Consider the following 16,276-nt stretch of genomic DNA (forward strand, 5'->3'; position numbering starts at 1 on the left):
TCTCACCAAGTTTGTGTAATCTAGGTACCCCCGGATCTACTAGTCATCGCCTTTGAGCTGGGAAAAGCATTTACCCTGAGTCGGCTATTCCTGATTCAGAAAGGAGTTTTGTATAGATATAAAATAGCAAAAGTATGGTTCGGAGTCTTTTCTTTCTTATTTGAAATCCAAATCAAAATGCCTCAACTTGATAAATTAACTTATTTCTCACAATTTTTCTGGTCTAACCAAGATTACGTTATGCCCTAACCCCAATGAAATCGGTCCCACCGAGTTGACATGCCGGTCCCACCAAAAAGCCTAACATTCACATTTTGAACTGAATCGGTCTGACCGAGTTTTCTGATTCGGTCCCACCGACTTTGGTGAATTGAGTGTAACGGTTAGATTTTGTGTGGAGGCTATATATACCCCTCCACACACTCTTCATTCGTTGAGAGAGCCATAGAACATGCCTACACTTCCAGCATACATTTTTTGAGAGAGAACCACCTACTCATGTGTTGAGGTCAAGATATTCCATTCCAACCACATAAATCTTGATCTCTAGCCTTCTCCAAGTTGCTTCCCACTCAAATCTTCTTTCCACAAAATCCCAATCTATGAGAGAGAGTTGAGTGTTGGGGAGACTATCATTTGAAGCACAAGAGCATGGAGTTCATCATCAACACACCATCTATTACCTTTTGGAGGGTGGTGTCTCCTAGACTTGTTAGGTGTCACTTGGGAGCCTCTATCAAGATTGTGGAGTTGAACCAAGGAGTTTGTACGGGCAAGGAGATCACCTACTTCATGAAGATCTACCCTAGTGAGGCAAGTCCTTCGTGGGTGATGGCCATGGTGGGATAGACAAGGTTGCTTCTTCGTGGACCCTTCATGGGTGGATCCCTCCGTGGACTCGCGCAACCATTACCCTTCGTGGCTTGAAGTCTCCATCAACGTGGATGTACGATAGCACTGCCTATCGGAACCATGGAAAAAATATCCGCGTCTACATTGCGTTTTCTCCCTCCAAACTCCTCCCTTTACCTTCATGCGCAATGTTTTACATTACGCTGCTATACTCTTAGACTTGCATGTGTAGGTTGATTGCTTGACTTGTTCTAAGTTGCTAAAATCTGCCAAGACTTAAAATTGGGAAAAGGTTAGATTATTATTTGGTCAAGTAGTCTAATCCCCCCATCTAGACATACTTTTGATCCTACAAGTGGTATCAGAGCTTTCGTCTCCATTTGCCTTGATTTACATAGCTTTTGGTGATTATAACCTTGTTTTCACAACCTAGGAGAGTATGGTGTCTAGCGAGGGAAATTACCACTGTAGAGGTCCTTACTTTGATGGTACTAATTTTCCTAGTTGGAAGCATAAGATGAAAATGCATATTCTTGGACATAACCCCGCCGTTTGGGCTGTTGTGCATATTGGCTTGCAAGGTGAATTCTTTGATGGGAGAGAACCAAATCGTGAAGCTACCGCAGAAGAGTTGAAGATGCTGCAATACAACGCTCAAGCTTGTGATATCCTCTTCAACGGATTATGCCCCGAAGAATTCAACAAAATCAGCAGTCTTGAGAATGCATAAGAAATTTGGCATACTTTGATTGATATGCACGAGGGTACCAACTCCGTCAAGGAATCCAAATTGGATGTTCTTCAAAGTCAGCTTGACAAGTTCAAAATGAAGTATGGTGAAGGTGTCGCTAAAATGTACTCTAGGATTGCTCTCATCGCAAATGAGATTGCCGGATTAGGAAGTGAAGAGATGACCGATAGATTCATCATCAAGAAGATCCTAAGAGCCTTGGATGGAAAATATGATACCGTGTGCACATTGATCCAAATGATGCCCAATTAGAAAGATCTCAAGCCTACGAAAGTCATTGGAATAATTGTTGCTCATGAGATGTCACTCAAGGAAAAGGAAGAGCTTCACAACAAGTCAAGTGGTGCTTACAAAGCCTCATGTGATTCTCCCACATCTTCAAGTGAGAAACAAACCTTCAATGAGGAATTGACCCTAATGGTGAAGAATTTCAACAAGTTCTACAAGAGTAGAAACAAGGAAAGAAGTTCCAAGTCAAGGTCCTACAACGACAAAAGATCTTCTAGTCGTGAGCGTAATTGCTACAATTGTGGAAGACCCGGACACTACTCCAATGAGTGTACGGCTGACGGTGTCCTGGACTAGGGGGTACTCACCACGTCGTCTCCCAACCAGCTGGATCGGGTCGAGGACCCCCATGGCGGTTCACTATTGGGTCAGTTCGGACAGCCCATGCCGCATACAAGGAGGATTGTACAAGACTTGGCGCCCAAGAAAAGGACTCCTCTAAACCCTAGGCCAAGCTACGGTGCATATATAAACCATGGCCACGCTAGTCAATAGATAATCTCACATTCATTTCTACAATCTCGTGGTAGATACATATACTCTATACTACACCCATATGAATACAATCAAAAGCAGCATGTAGGGTATTATCTCATCAAGAGACCCCGAAGCTGGGTAAAACCCCGTGTCCATGTTACCATCGCTCCCAGATGCCTAGCTTAGGACCCCTACTACGAGATACGCCGGATATTGAACCGACATTGGTGCTTTCATTGAAAGCCTGCTGGCGGTCGCCACAGGGCGATGGGAATTCGGATCGTCTCCAGCGCGATCTACGCATCGGAGCCTAGCTTTATGGTCGATGTCGGCTGTCGGTGTCAAAACTGGCGGATCTCGGGTAGGGGGCGGGGGACACGATGTTTACCCAGGTTCGGGCCCTCTTGATGGAGGTAACACACTACTGCCTGCTTGATTGATCTTGATGATATGAGTATAACAAGAGTTGATCTACCATGAGATCGTAGAGGCTAAACCCTAGAAGCTAGCCTATGGTATGATTATTGTTGTCCTACGGACCAAACCATCCGGTTTATATAGACACCGGAGGGGGCTAGGGTTACACAGAGTCGGTTACAAGGGAGGAGATCTATGTATCCGTATTGCCAAGCTTGCCTTCCACGCCAAGGAGAGTCCCATCCGGACACGGGACAGAGTCTTCAATCTTGTGTCTTCATAGTCCAACAGTCCGGCCAAAGGATATAGTCTGGTTGTCCGAGGACCCCCTAATCAAGGACTCCCTCAGTAGCCCCTGAACCAGGCTTCAATAACGATGAGTCCGGTGTGCAGATTGTCTTCGGCATTGCAAGGCGGGTTCTTCCTCCGAATACTCCATATAGGATCTTGAACACAAGGATAGTGTCGGGCTCTGCAAAACAAATTCCACATACCACCGTAGAGAGAATAATATTTCCACAAATCTAATCTGCTGACAGCTTTTCTTAACATGACGTTCAGCCGTGATCTGGTCATGACGAACCATTTTTCCGAGCCTGCCCCAACACATGTTGCGAGGCGGTTTTGTTGGCACGTCTTGTCGAAGTAGAGATTGTGTCCCTCTTTTCACGGGATTCTCATCAATACGGGTGTGGGCAACCCAACTGCGCCATCAATTTCGGTGCTTGGGGAACAAGCTGTTTTACCAGGCAAGTGGGGAGGCATAGAATACCTGCTGCCTTAATAGGGGGATAAGGACTCCCATTCACACCCACGCTTTCTTCTTCCCCATCCATTCCCCTCCGCCCGAGCTCCAGCGCCCAAGCGTTCATATTCTCTGCCCACAAAGGCCTTCCGAAAATGTCCGGATCTGGAGCAGGAGGCAAATGGATGGCCTCTACCGTCCGGGAGAAGGATATCAAAAAGCTTTGGGAGGCCGGATGTTCCTTTGATCTTGACCTGTAATCTAGTTCCGTGCTGGACTTGCCCACACAACGTTACAATTGCATGTTTGTCTGTTCTCAGTTGTTTTGTGATATGAATGATTTCATACTATGTTTACCGTATTATAAACTTTGTCTCTTTATCCTTAGCCCTCAATACAATGTGAAGAAATAGACAATACATTAGCGATGGTACATGGTCATATGTTTGGAACCTGGTTTTATTATGTAGTTTGCAATAAAATACAACTAATATTTTACATGGGTTCACCAGAATAAGTTCTATATATAGACCAAAGCTATTTTGTTTGGTTTTTCTGTCTCCTTAAAATCTTCTGTTCTGGTACTACTAATGTAAAACCTCAACTTTTCAGCGAGCTATGGAGAAAATGGTGGAACCGCTACCTTCTGAAGGTGGCGAGGCAACTATAACCGCAATGTCAGCTCTTGCTGACGTGGGTCAGTACCTGTCCACTAACAGTGCCAAAACCACGTTCCTGCGTAATATTGGGTTGGTTGTTAAGGCAATCTCGTCCAAACTGCCTCATGATCAAGATATGCAAGCTCAAAATAATGGTGTATCTGCGCTCCAGACACAAGTCCATTCCCTAACAGAGACCCTTTGTGAAACAAGGAGAGACATTGTTCGATGTTGTCAAGATATGCATGGTTTTGAAACCAGACTATCAGACATTTGATATGTTGTTCAGGAGCCTAGGAGAACTGAAGGTGAAGGTTATGGTGCTCCATCGGACAATACAACATGAAAACGTAACAGTCATGTCAAATGAACTGAGCTTCTGAACTTCTAGTAGTGCATTTATCTGCTAGACTATTAACTTCTATGCCAACCTTCCTTTTGTTTTATAGTGGTAATTTGTTTTGGTGAGATACAAAATTTGTTCTTAACGTGCAGCCACCGGCTGAAGAAAATAGCAAGCCGTTTTTGTATAGTGTAGGGTGTTCCCTATATTTGCACTGGTGGCAAACTTTGATGCCCAGTGGATGTAATATGTGTAATAGCCGTGATAGCCTAGCGTAAATTGCTTGCTCATTTATTTCCTTATTGTCTTGTTTATTTGTTTTCTTGTAGTCAGTGCAGTTCTTTTTCCGCAGTTTGCTAGTGGCCGCAATAACCTATTTTTTAAAACTAGGCCACATTAACCATGGGCTACATATTTACTATAGTTAACATGGGCCTCCTACGGGCCGTAGAAACAATGGGCCTTCTATGGGGCATAGAAACAATGGGCCTTATACGGGCCGTAGACACAATGGGCCTTCTACGGGCCATATCATCAATGGCCCTTCTACGGGTCGTATGATCGGTTGGCCAAACATGGGCCAATAATAGACCACATTATGTCTGTAAATGGGCTATAATTGAAATCGTCCATTCATGGGCCGACCATAATGGGCCGTCGTTAATCGGCCATATATGATGACGTTATGCAAACAGCCCAACGTATTAACGGGCCACAAACGGGCCGACTGTAACCACTGGCTGAATTTGGCCCACAAGCAGAAAATGACAGTAACGGACCGTAAGTAAACGAATGCTGGAAATGAGCCAAAAAATAAATGGGCCGTGAGAAGGCCGAAAGATAACATGGGCTGTAAACGGCCCAACTAATAATGGGTCGTTAATGGGTATAAAGTCATACACTGTTCATTACGGGCCAGTTTTACCACAGGCCGTTAAGTGGCCGAGGGTTACTAAGGGCCTCATATGGGCCGAAAGACGTCATGGGCCATACATGGGCCGGAAGTTAAAACGGGCTGGAATTATATTGGACGGCCCAGATGACGCTACTGTGCCTAATTCAGATAGGCCGTAAACGGGCCCTGGGTTAGCAGGCTGTAAATGAGCTATATGCGAACATGCCGTTAATAGGCTTGTCGTGGGCCGGCCCGCCACCTTTTGACCAAGTCAAATGGGCCGGCCTTTTCATAGGAATGGGCCTCTGTTGGGCCGTGCCACGTGTTGACGTATCATAGGCGCTTTGGGTCCAATGACTGGATGATATCTGTCCCAATGGTGAGCCTACACGTGTTTCCTCCAGCCAATGATGATTTTACACGTGGAAAATCCCCATTGGTCGGGGCTGTTAACGGGTTATCAGATCCAAAACCGGACCCGATAGCTTAACGGCGTTGCGTTACGGTGGATGCCATGTGTCGATCACCCTTGACCAAAGCACTTATGTGACGCGCGATTTATCGTCATGGAAGTGGACACTTCCGTGATGATAATTTTGGTAATGTCATGGAACACTTCTACGACAGCACAGGTATGACTATCTTCATTCTGTCATAAATTTGTCATGGATGTACATGCATGACAGAAAATGTGACCTACTATGACAAACATGTATCATCACGGAAGTGTATTTTTTTGTAGTGTTTGTTAATATAGTCGGATCATATGGTGTTTTCCCCTCTCTATCTTGTTATGATGAATTGAGTTTACCCTTTGAGATTTCCTTGTCATTGGATTGAATACTTTGATGGATTTGAGAACACTTGATATATGTCTTGCAATTGAATACTCGTGGTGATAATGGGGTATCGTATTGATTCACTTGATATATGTTTTGGCACTCAAGTCGCGGATTCCCGAGGTGACATTGGGGTAATCTATGCATAGGGGTTGATGCATGTTCTTGTCTTTGTTTCTCAAATAGAAATCTTGGGGCACTCTTTGAAGTTGTTTGTGTTGGATTGAGTATTATGAATATGAATTTTCTTTGGTGTTATTTTAGTAGGAACTCTAGGATAGATCCAGCGAAAGGAATAGCTTTATGTTATTTTAGTATGAATTCTTGAATAGATCAAACGGAAAGAATAGCTTTCAGGTGGTTTTGTACCCTACAAACAATTAATTCTTATGTTCTCCGCTAGATAGGGACTTTGGAGTGATTCTTTGATAACCCAAAAGAATAGGGGGTCATTTGTAGCCTTCTTCGATAAATAACAGTGTTGAACCCAACGAGGAGCTAAAGGTAGAACAAATACTCCCTCAAGTTCTATCGACCACCGATACAACTCTACGCACACTTGACGTTTGTTTTTACCAGAAACAAGTATGAAACTATTTTGTAGGTGTGATAGGATAGGTTTGCAAGATAATAAAGAGCACGCAAATAAAATCTAGGGGCTGTTTAGATAAAGACACAGCTAAATTAATTTTAGTAGATAGCTTTTGTCAACAAGAAAGTTATTTGTCCCTAGGCAATCGATAACAAGTACCGATAATCATTCTTGCAACATTATATGAGGGAGAGGCATGAGCTAACATACTTTCTCTACTTAAATCATATGCACTTATGATTGGGACTCTAGAAAGCATCCGCAACTACTAAATATCATTAAGGTCGTGAAACCCAACAATAGCATTAAGTATCAAGTCCTCTTTACTCCCATACGTCATACCCCACCTACTTGGGTTTAAATTTCTGTCACTCTCGCAACCCACCATAAGAGAACCATGAACATATCGCAGCACCCTACAGCAGGGGCCACTCACATTTCTGTGAGACAGAGGGAACCATAGGATAGCACCATAAATAAAATATACAATCATACTAACCAAGATCACGATTAACCGACAGGACAAAACAGATTTACTCAAGCATCATAGGATAACCACAGATCATTGGGAAATAATATATGGAGTTGAGCACCATGTTTAAGCAGAGATTACAGCGGGGAGAAGGGGTGTTACAGCACTGCATAGAGGGGGAGAGAGTTGGTGTTGATGGTAGCAATATTGTTGATGTAGATTGCCGTCCCGATCGTTGCCCCGGCGGCACTCCGGCGCCACCGGAAGCGTGGGGGAGAGAGCCCCCTACTTCTTCTTCATCCTTGGACTCCCCCCTAGATGGGGAGGAGGATTCCCTCTCTGGTCCATGGTCTCCTATGGCGGCGGAGGGGCGGGAGCCCCTCTGAGATGGGATCTCCCTCTCTGTTCTCTTTTGTTTCGCATTCCCCAGATCTGGCGAAAAACCGTTTCTTATATTTCGGGAGATCCATAACTCCGATTGCGCTGAGATTTTAGCATGATTTTTTTCCAGATATAAGCTTCCATGCGCCCAAAGTAGAGCTCCAACCAACGTTCGAGGAGGGAACAACCCACCACTGTGCACCAGGGGCCTCTGGCGTGCCCCGGTGTCTTGTGGGCTCTGTGGGCCTCCGTTTGCGGTGATTCCAACTCCCAAAAATCACATATGTTCCAAAATAATTCTCTGTGAAATTTTACTGCATTTGGACTTCGTTTGGTATGGATACTGTGTGATACAAAAAGCATGCAAAAAACATGAACTGGCACTGGGCACTGGATCAATACATTAGTCCTATAAATCAGATAAAAAGTTGCCAAAAGTATGTAAAAGTTGTATAATATTGGCATGAAACAATCAAAAATTATATATACGAAGGATATGTATCTGCATCCCCAAGCTTAATTCCTGCTCATCCTCGAGCACGTAAATGATAAAAAAGATAATTTTTATGTGGAATGCTACCTAGCATAAACTTGATCATATGTCTAGTCATGGCACGAATATTAAGACATAAGTGATTCAAAGCAATAGTCTATAATTTAACATAAAGACATCAATACTCAGGCATCCCAACAAACAATCATGTCTTTCAAAATATCAACGCTAAAGAAAGTTATCCCTACAAAATCATATAGTCTTGTCATCACTACAAAAAAAATACACTTCCGTGATGATATGTGTTTGTCATAGTAGGTCGCATTTTTTGTCATGCATGTACATCCATGACAAATTTTTGATAGAATCAAGATAGTCATACCTGTGCTGTCGTAGAAGTGTTCCATGACATTACCAAAATTATCATCATGGAAGTGTCCACTTCCATGACGATAAATCGCGCGTCACAGAAGTGCTTTCGTCAAGGGTGACTGACACGTGGCATCCACCGTAAAGGAATGCCGTTAAGCTATCGGGTCGGATTTTGGATCCGATAACCCGTTAACAGCCACGACCAATACCGATTTTCCACGTGTAAAATTCTCATTGGCCTTTAGCTGGGCCGGCCCATTATGGTCTGCAGAATCTTGTGGGCCTTTAGCTGGACCGGCCCAAAAGTGGCCCACAAAGTTTAAATGGGCTGGCTCAACCGAAGGCCCATAAGATTTAGCAGACCATAATGGGCCGGCCCGGCTAAAGGCCCACAAAATTCAATAGACCATAATGGGCCGGCCCAGATAAAGGGCCACAAGATTTTGCGGACCACAATGGGCCGGCCCAGCTAAAGGCCCAACATTCTCTGTCAAATCGGCCCGTCAACAGCCTGGTCTAAACTTGTCATCAATGCGGCCCATGGTCACTTCTAGCCCATTAACAGTCCGCTAAGTAACTGGGCCGGGCCCGGTGTATTTCCGGCCTGTTAAAGGCCCGGCTTCATTTGGGCCCATTTACAGGCCATCAAAACTTTTGGCCCATAAACGACCGTGAAGGATTTGGGTCATATTCGGCCATGTCTGTCATTCGTCCTGTTAGAGGCCCACTAAAGATTTGGGCCACTTTCGGCCTATTGTCATTTTCGGCCTGTTAACGCCGGACGTAAACCATGGGCCATACGTGGCCCAACGTCATATCGGGCCAATTAACGGCCCATATAAAAATGACGATAATCTAGCCCGACCGAAGTTCCGGCCTATTAAAAGCCCGTGTATTAGGTCGGCGCATTTACGGCCCATCCGAATTTCGGCCTGTCAAATATCCGCATCATAAACGGGCCACCATTTCGGCCTGCTAAGTCCAGTGGGTTATTTGGCACAATCAGGGCCCAATCTCACTTCCGGTCTATTAAAGGCCCTTTTTTTATGGGCTCGATATATTTACACCTGTAAATGGCCTATTTTTACCAAATTATGTTTAGGCCTGTTAAAGGCCCACTATGGGCACATGCCTACCATAAAATTTTGAAAGCTTATGATAATTTAAGCCTAGATATTTTTAGTGGGCTACATGCCAATTTCGGCCCGTAATCGTTTTTAGCCCAATTGGAATGGGCCCGACGAATGTTGGCATGTTGGGCTCCTACGAAGCTTTCGACCAAATACATTACTAAGATAAACCTACACTATACAAAAATAGCGTCGTAATTACTGCAGCCTGTGGCAGCATCATAAATGTTGTATCACAACAAAATATATTCCAATCATACAACAAAAGGCCTGTTGGCATAAAGTTTATAGTCCTTCCAGATAAAAGCACCATCAGATGTATAGAAGCACAGATCATTTGACCTGAGTGCTAATGTTTCAGGTTGTAGAATCTGACGGAGCAGCACGAGCTCCACCTTTTTCTGCCATTGCTCTTCAACAACGAAGCGAATGTCTAATAGTCTGGTTTCAAAACCATTCATATCTTGACAACATTTCTCAACCACTATTCTTGTTTCCGAAACAACGTCCATTAGGGATTGGACTTGTGTCTGGAGCACAGATATATCACTCTGTCTAGCAGGAAGATTTTGTTCAGTAGGAGATTTGGAACTACTGTAATACATTAGCATGTATTGTAGTGCCAACTACATAATAAAGTCACTTTCGGAACATATGTCCATGTAGCATGCCTACTGTATTTTCTATTTCCTCACATTCGTTGACATCTAAGGATAAAGAGACATGGTTTAAAGTAGGATGAACATAGTATGACATCATTCATATCATGGGCAAACAGATATAAAACAAACAGGCTATTTTATCATTGTGTGTGCACGTGAACATAACAACTAGATTACAGATCAAGACCAAAAGAATATCCTTCATCTCTTTTAAACCATGTAAGGTGAAATGATACGTTAAGAAAATTGTGTATAAAAGTGAACAGAGTAACTGACATTGGCTGCAAACCAAGTAGTTAAATGAACACATCACAGTACCAATCAGTTCAAGGCAGGAGGAGTAAGGACTTACAACAGCGGCTTTGTCACATCCCTAGTTCTGGTATGCACTAGGCTAGCCCTTCATGTGTGCATCATGTTTAAATTTTATTTAAGTTGAAATGGGGATTGCTCAAACCCTAGCACCAGATCAAATCAACTAGGTTCAAATAAAAATATTCTCAATGAACCCAAAATGCCCTCTGAAAATGTTCATGATTTCTGGTAAAGGTGAAAACCTCTGCCAAAAATGATGCACATATTTTTAGGTCATTTATGGATTTTTGAGTTAATTCATAAGTATTTGAATTTGGACATTTAAATCCTATAAATATTTTTAAGTGTCCAAATAATCCTGGAAGTACTTGGGGGCTATTGGAAATAATTAAACAGTGCCTATAAATTTATTTCAGGATTCTATGAAGTGATTTAGTATTTTTCTAAATCCAGAAACAAATTAGCAGAATAGAAAACAGAAGAAAATTAGAAAAGAAAGGAAACCTTACCTGACTTACAGCAGCCCACCTGGCCCAGCCCACCTCCTCCTATTGTCTTCCTCTTGCCAGAGGGACGGGCGCGCGTGGCCGACGCACGCAGGCGCGCCCCTGCCACCTCCTGCTTCGTCGTGTCGACGCCTCCTTCTCCCCAACCCCGCGCTAGGAGACGTGGATGAGGCCGTGCCGACCTCCCCTTCTTCCCGGGCTATTTTCCCCTCTCCCTCTTCGTTCTACGCCCGAACAGAGAGCCGCCGCCGTCGTTCGCTGCCACCACGCCCACCATGCTCCTCTCGCCTCCCCGTGTAGTCTGCAAGCTCCGCCACCGCCCGTTACGCCGCTTCAAGCAAGCCCAGAGTGCTCGGACGCCCCAACTCGACCGCCTCGACTCCGTCTTCAAGCTTCGGTCGCCGAAGATCGCCGTCGCTGTCCCGTCGCCCCAGGCCTTCCCCGAGCACGCCGACCGTCTCATCCTTATCTCCGTGAGCCCCTGCACCATTTCCCCTAATTATGTGGCCTAGTTCTCGCCGTAGCCATTGTTTCTGTCAAGGCCGAGAGTGCGCCACCGCATGACCTCATCGCCGACGAAGCTCCGGTGACCTATTGGTCCCGTGGGTGTTCCGGTTGGGTTCGTGAGCACGCGTAGAGTCCGTAGGTGCAAACCGCTTGTCCTCCCGCGCGCTGTGGCATCGAATCCGATGATGTTTGAACTCCGGCCACCGCGGTGGTCATCGCCGGTGCCGTTCCTGGCCATCTCGAGCTCAGCCACCACCACCAGACGATGCGGCTCACTCCCAGGAGCGCGTAGGAGCAAACTGCGCGGCGAATGGCACCCTGAGCAGCGTTTCCGCAGCTCGCCGCCGCGTCTGGACTCGCCGGCGGCTAAACGCCGGCGAGTTTGACCCCGCTGACCGAGTTAACCGCCGGCGAGTTTGACCCCGCTGACCGAGTTAACCCAGGGTGGACCCAGTTTAACCCCCTGGGTGTATGACAAGTGGGACCCATCCGACTAATTAATCTAGTTTAGGTTTAAACTTAATTAGTTTAACCTAGGTTAGTACTAATTAAACTAGGTTAGTTTAGTTAGTCACTGACACACGGGACCCACTGGTCATGTTTGACCTGGACCGGGTCAGTTGACCTGCTGACGTCACAATGACGTCAGGCTGACGCAGTAAATCATTTTCTGGATTAAACTTAAATCAGGAAATTCCAGAAAATAGTATAAACTTCTAAAATTCATATAAATTCAACCGTAACTCAGAATGAAATAATTTATATATGAAAAATTATCAGAAAAATCCAAGCTATCCATTTGTATCATTTTCATGCATGTTAGAACAACTTATAGCTGCTGTTTAGGACAAATCATATAAACGGCATTTGAAATGTCATATATGGAGTTTGAATTTGAATCTTAGATTCAAAACAACTCCATTTAACCTGCTGCTAGTTGCATTAGCTCAAATCACAACATATTTACATGTCACACTCATGCATCATATTGTTGCATTGCATTGATTGTGTTCTTCCTCTGTTGCCGGTGTTTGTTCCCCCTCAGTAGACGTGGTTCCGACGATGAGTTCGATGACACCAATGAAGAACTATATTATCTTCAGAAGTTCCAGGCAAGCAAAACCCCCTTGTTCATTCCGATACAATCCCACTCTCTCGCTCCTGCACTATTTTACTGCATTAGGACAACAACAATACAACTGTTACTTGCTGCGGTAGTTGAACCCCTTTATCCTCTGCATGACCTGTCATTGCCACAGTAAATAGGTGAAACCCACTAGCATGAGTAGGAGTTGTTTGAGCCCTGATGTGTCTACTCATTCGTGCTTGTTTGTCATGCCTGCTATTCCTTAGAGTTGTGTCAGGTCTGATTCATCAGGGATGAATTGGAATGTGGTGAACATGTCCTACTGTTGAGAGCTAAGTGTGTGAACATGATTTGGTAAAGGTAGCGATGAGAGGCCATGTAGGAGTACATGGTGTGTTGTCTCATTGAAGCCGTCCTTTGGAACTGAGTTCTGTGTTTGTGATCCATGAACAGCTACTACTACACATTGGGCTCCGGGCGCTCCAAGCTCAATCGACTTATTAATCAACTTGATCTCTGTCCAGGAGTTGCAACTAGTTTCTGGTGTTTGTAGGTAGTGTTAGTAGTCCACCAAGTGGCACCCGGTACAGGTGGGCTTGGGACAGACTAGGCACAGTGGCCCGGTGTACCAAGTGGCACCCGGATGGTGGACTTGGGAACCCTGCTCACATCGTTTGGGGCCGTGAGCGACACCCCGGCCGGATCTCCTTGCGGATGGAACCCGAATAGGCGATAAACCTGGACTAGAGACTTGTCTGGTTAGTCAGGTCGTGGCCGACACCCTCGCTGGGCTTCCGCTTGAAGGTTGCCGAGTACATGTCGTGTAAACGGCGGTAAGTGGTGAGAGCGTGTGTGAAGAAGTACACCCCTGCAGGGTTAACATCATCTATTCGAATAGCCGTGTCCGCGGAAAAGGACTTCTGGGTTGCCTGTACAGTTCCTAGACAAGTGAAAGTGGATACTCTAAAATACGCAAGATAAGCGTGAGTTCTATGGATGGTGTTCTTGTTGGGAGACGGGAGCGGATCCATAGTGGTGTATTGATATGGTGAATATGTGGACTTGTGTGCGCCACCTCAAAAGAGTTACTTGCAGTCGTAGTTTAGGATAGCCACTGAGTCAAAGCTGGCTTGCTGCAGTTAAACTCCACCACCCCCTTTGTTGATAATGATGCATAAGTAGATAGTTCTGATGTAAGTCTTGCTGGGTACATTTGTACTCACGTTTGCCTATTTTATGTTTTTTGCAGAGAGACTTCAGTCTCGCTAGTAGTACCATGTGGAGTTCGACGTTTAGCTTGTTACCTCAGCTACGATCTTGTGCCCTCGTCAGGATCTGGTAGATAGTCAGGCTTCTCAGCCTTTTTCATTTGTAGATGTTTGTACTCAGACATGTTAAGCTTCCGCTTGTGCTTTGACTTGTATGCTCTGAATGTTGGGTCGTGAGACCCATGTTTGTAATATCTCGCTCCTTGGAGCCTATTGAATAAATACTTGAGTTGTAGAGTCATGTTGTGATGCCATGTTGTATATGCATATATCGAGCATATTGTGTGTATGTTATTAAAATGCTTGGTATGTGTGGGATCTGACCATCTAGTTGTTTATCCTTAGTAGCCTCTCTTACCGAGAAATGTCTCCTAGTGCTTCCATTGAGCCATGGTAGCTTGCTACTGCTCCGGAACACTTAGGCTGGCCGGCATATGTCCTTCTTCGTTCCTGTGTCTGTCCCCTCGGGGAAATGTCACGCGATGAATACCGGAGTCCTGTTATCCCGCTACAGCCCGGTTCACCGGAGTCCTTCTAGCCCAGTGCTACAGCCTGGATTCACTCGCTGATGACCGACACGTTCGATGCTGGGTCATGGATGCCTGTCCCTGTAAGTTTGTGCCACTTTGGATTTATGACTGGCCATGTCAGCCCGGGCTCCTTATCATATGGATGCTAGCGACACTATCATATATGTGTGCCAAAAGGCGTAAACAGTCCCAGGCAAAGGTAAGGCGACACCCGTGGGAATACCGTGCGTGAGGCCGCAAAGTGATATGAGGTGTTACATGCTAGATCGATGTGGCATTGAGTCAGGGTCCTGACAGCATTGGTATCAGAGCTTGACTGCCTGTAGGTTTACAAAGCCAAACTGGTCGAAGTTGAGTCTAGAAATGCTTTAGTTATATGTAGGGGAATTGATTGTGGGATGGAACGTAAGGCTCTTTTTACTCCTTTACCTTATGTCTTTCTGATCTGAGTCACCCTCTTCTTCTCTACGGGGTTAAGGAACTAGGCTTTCTCTTCTTTCTATCAGGATCACGTGTTACTAATCCGTAGACTTATAAGATTGATGGATTTAAGCCTATGTTCAATTACTACTACTTCCGTATGATAACTGTTGATCTCGAAACCCTGATATTGTGCTTCTGAGTGGCTATGCCACCATTTTTGTAGCATGTCTCCAATCTTTTTGAGCATTTACAGCCGTTATGCTATCCGAGTCATCCCAGGTTTCTAAACAATCTGATGCACTTGCAAATCCTTTCCCTCAGGTTTTTTATGTTCCTTTGGGCCAGGTTAATCACACTAATTGCTGAGTTGAGGTATTCTATTGCCTCGACATATATGTTAGAATTATTATTATGACCCTAGGTGTCCTAGGGGATCATCTAGTAATCTAGCCATGATTTGTGCCCCAGTGTGATGATTCTGGCCTTTATTCTCAAAAGCATCCCGTGATGCTACTTACTAGTAGGTATTCTACACCTTGGGTTTTGAACCGGAGATTCACCCCACCTACTTCATGTTGATGGTGTTTGCTCGTTCCTTTAGGTTATTACACTACGGGAAACAACTAATTTGCCGGTAGGAGGCGTCTTTGCCGTCTGCTTTTCGTCGGGCAGACGGCAAAGAAAGGGTTTGCCGTCAACAGATGACGGCAAAGAAAAACTAACGGCAAAATATACTTTGTCGTGTGCGAAAACAAACACTGACAGCAAAGAGCTCACTTTGCCATCTACAAAAACAAATACAGACGGCATAGTGCATACTTTGCCGTCTATATTAGAAAACGTAGACGACAAATATCTTTGCCGTCTGTAGTAGTAGAGGCAGACGACAAAGCAAAGAAACACATCTCACGGATCGATCTCATGGATCGATGAGGTTGCACGATCCGCTCCACACGCTCCCAGATCACTCTCCCATGCCCCCACGTCCTCTCTCTCCACCCACCGATGCAAGGGGCCCCACCCACCATGCACGTCCCACCCACCATCGAGATGCCCCGCGCCCCCGCCCGTGCTTCCCCTGCCAACGCACCACCACTCCGCAAGCCACCGTTGCCTCGCCGGACACCGTCGCTGCTGGCCTCCTCCCGTCTGCACGCGACTACGCACGCCGGCGGCCTCCACGCGCCTCCTCCGCCCTCCGCCCAGCCGCCAGCCTCCTCCGCCCTCCGCCCGGCCGCCCGCCTCCGTGCACCTCCGGCAGCCTCCGCCCGG

The sequence above is a fragment of the Triticum aestivum genome, chromosome 2B (genome assembly GCF_018294505.1).
Source record: "Triticum aestivum cultivar Chinese Spring chromosome 2B, IWGSC CS RefSeq v2.1, whole genome shotgun sequence".
Lineage (NCBI taxonomy): Eukaryota > Viridiplantae > Streptophyta > Magnoliopsida > Poales > Poaceae > Triticum > Triticum aestivum.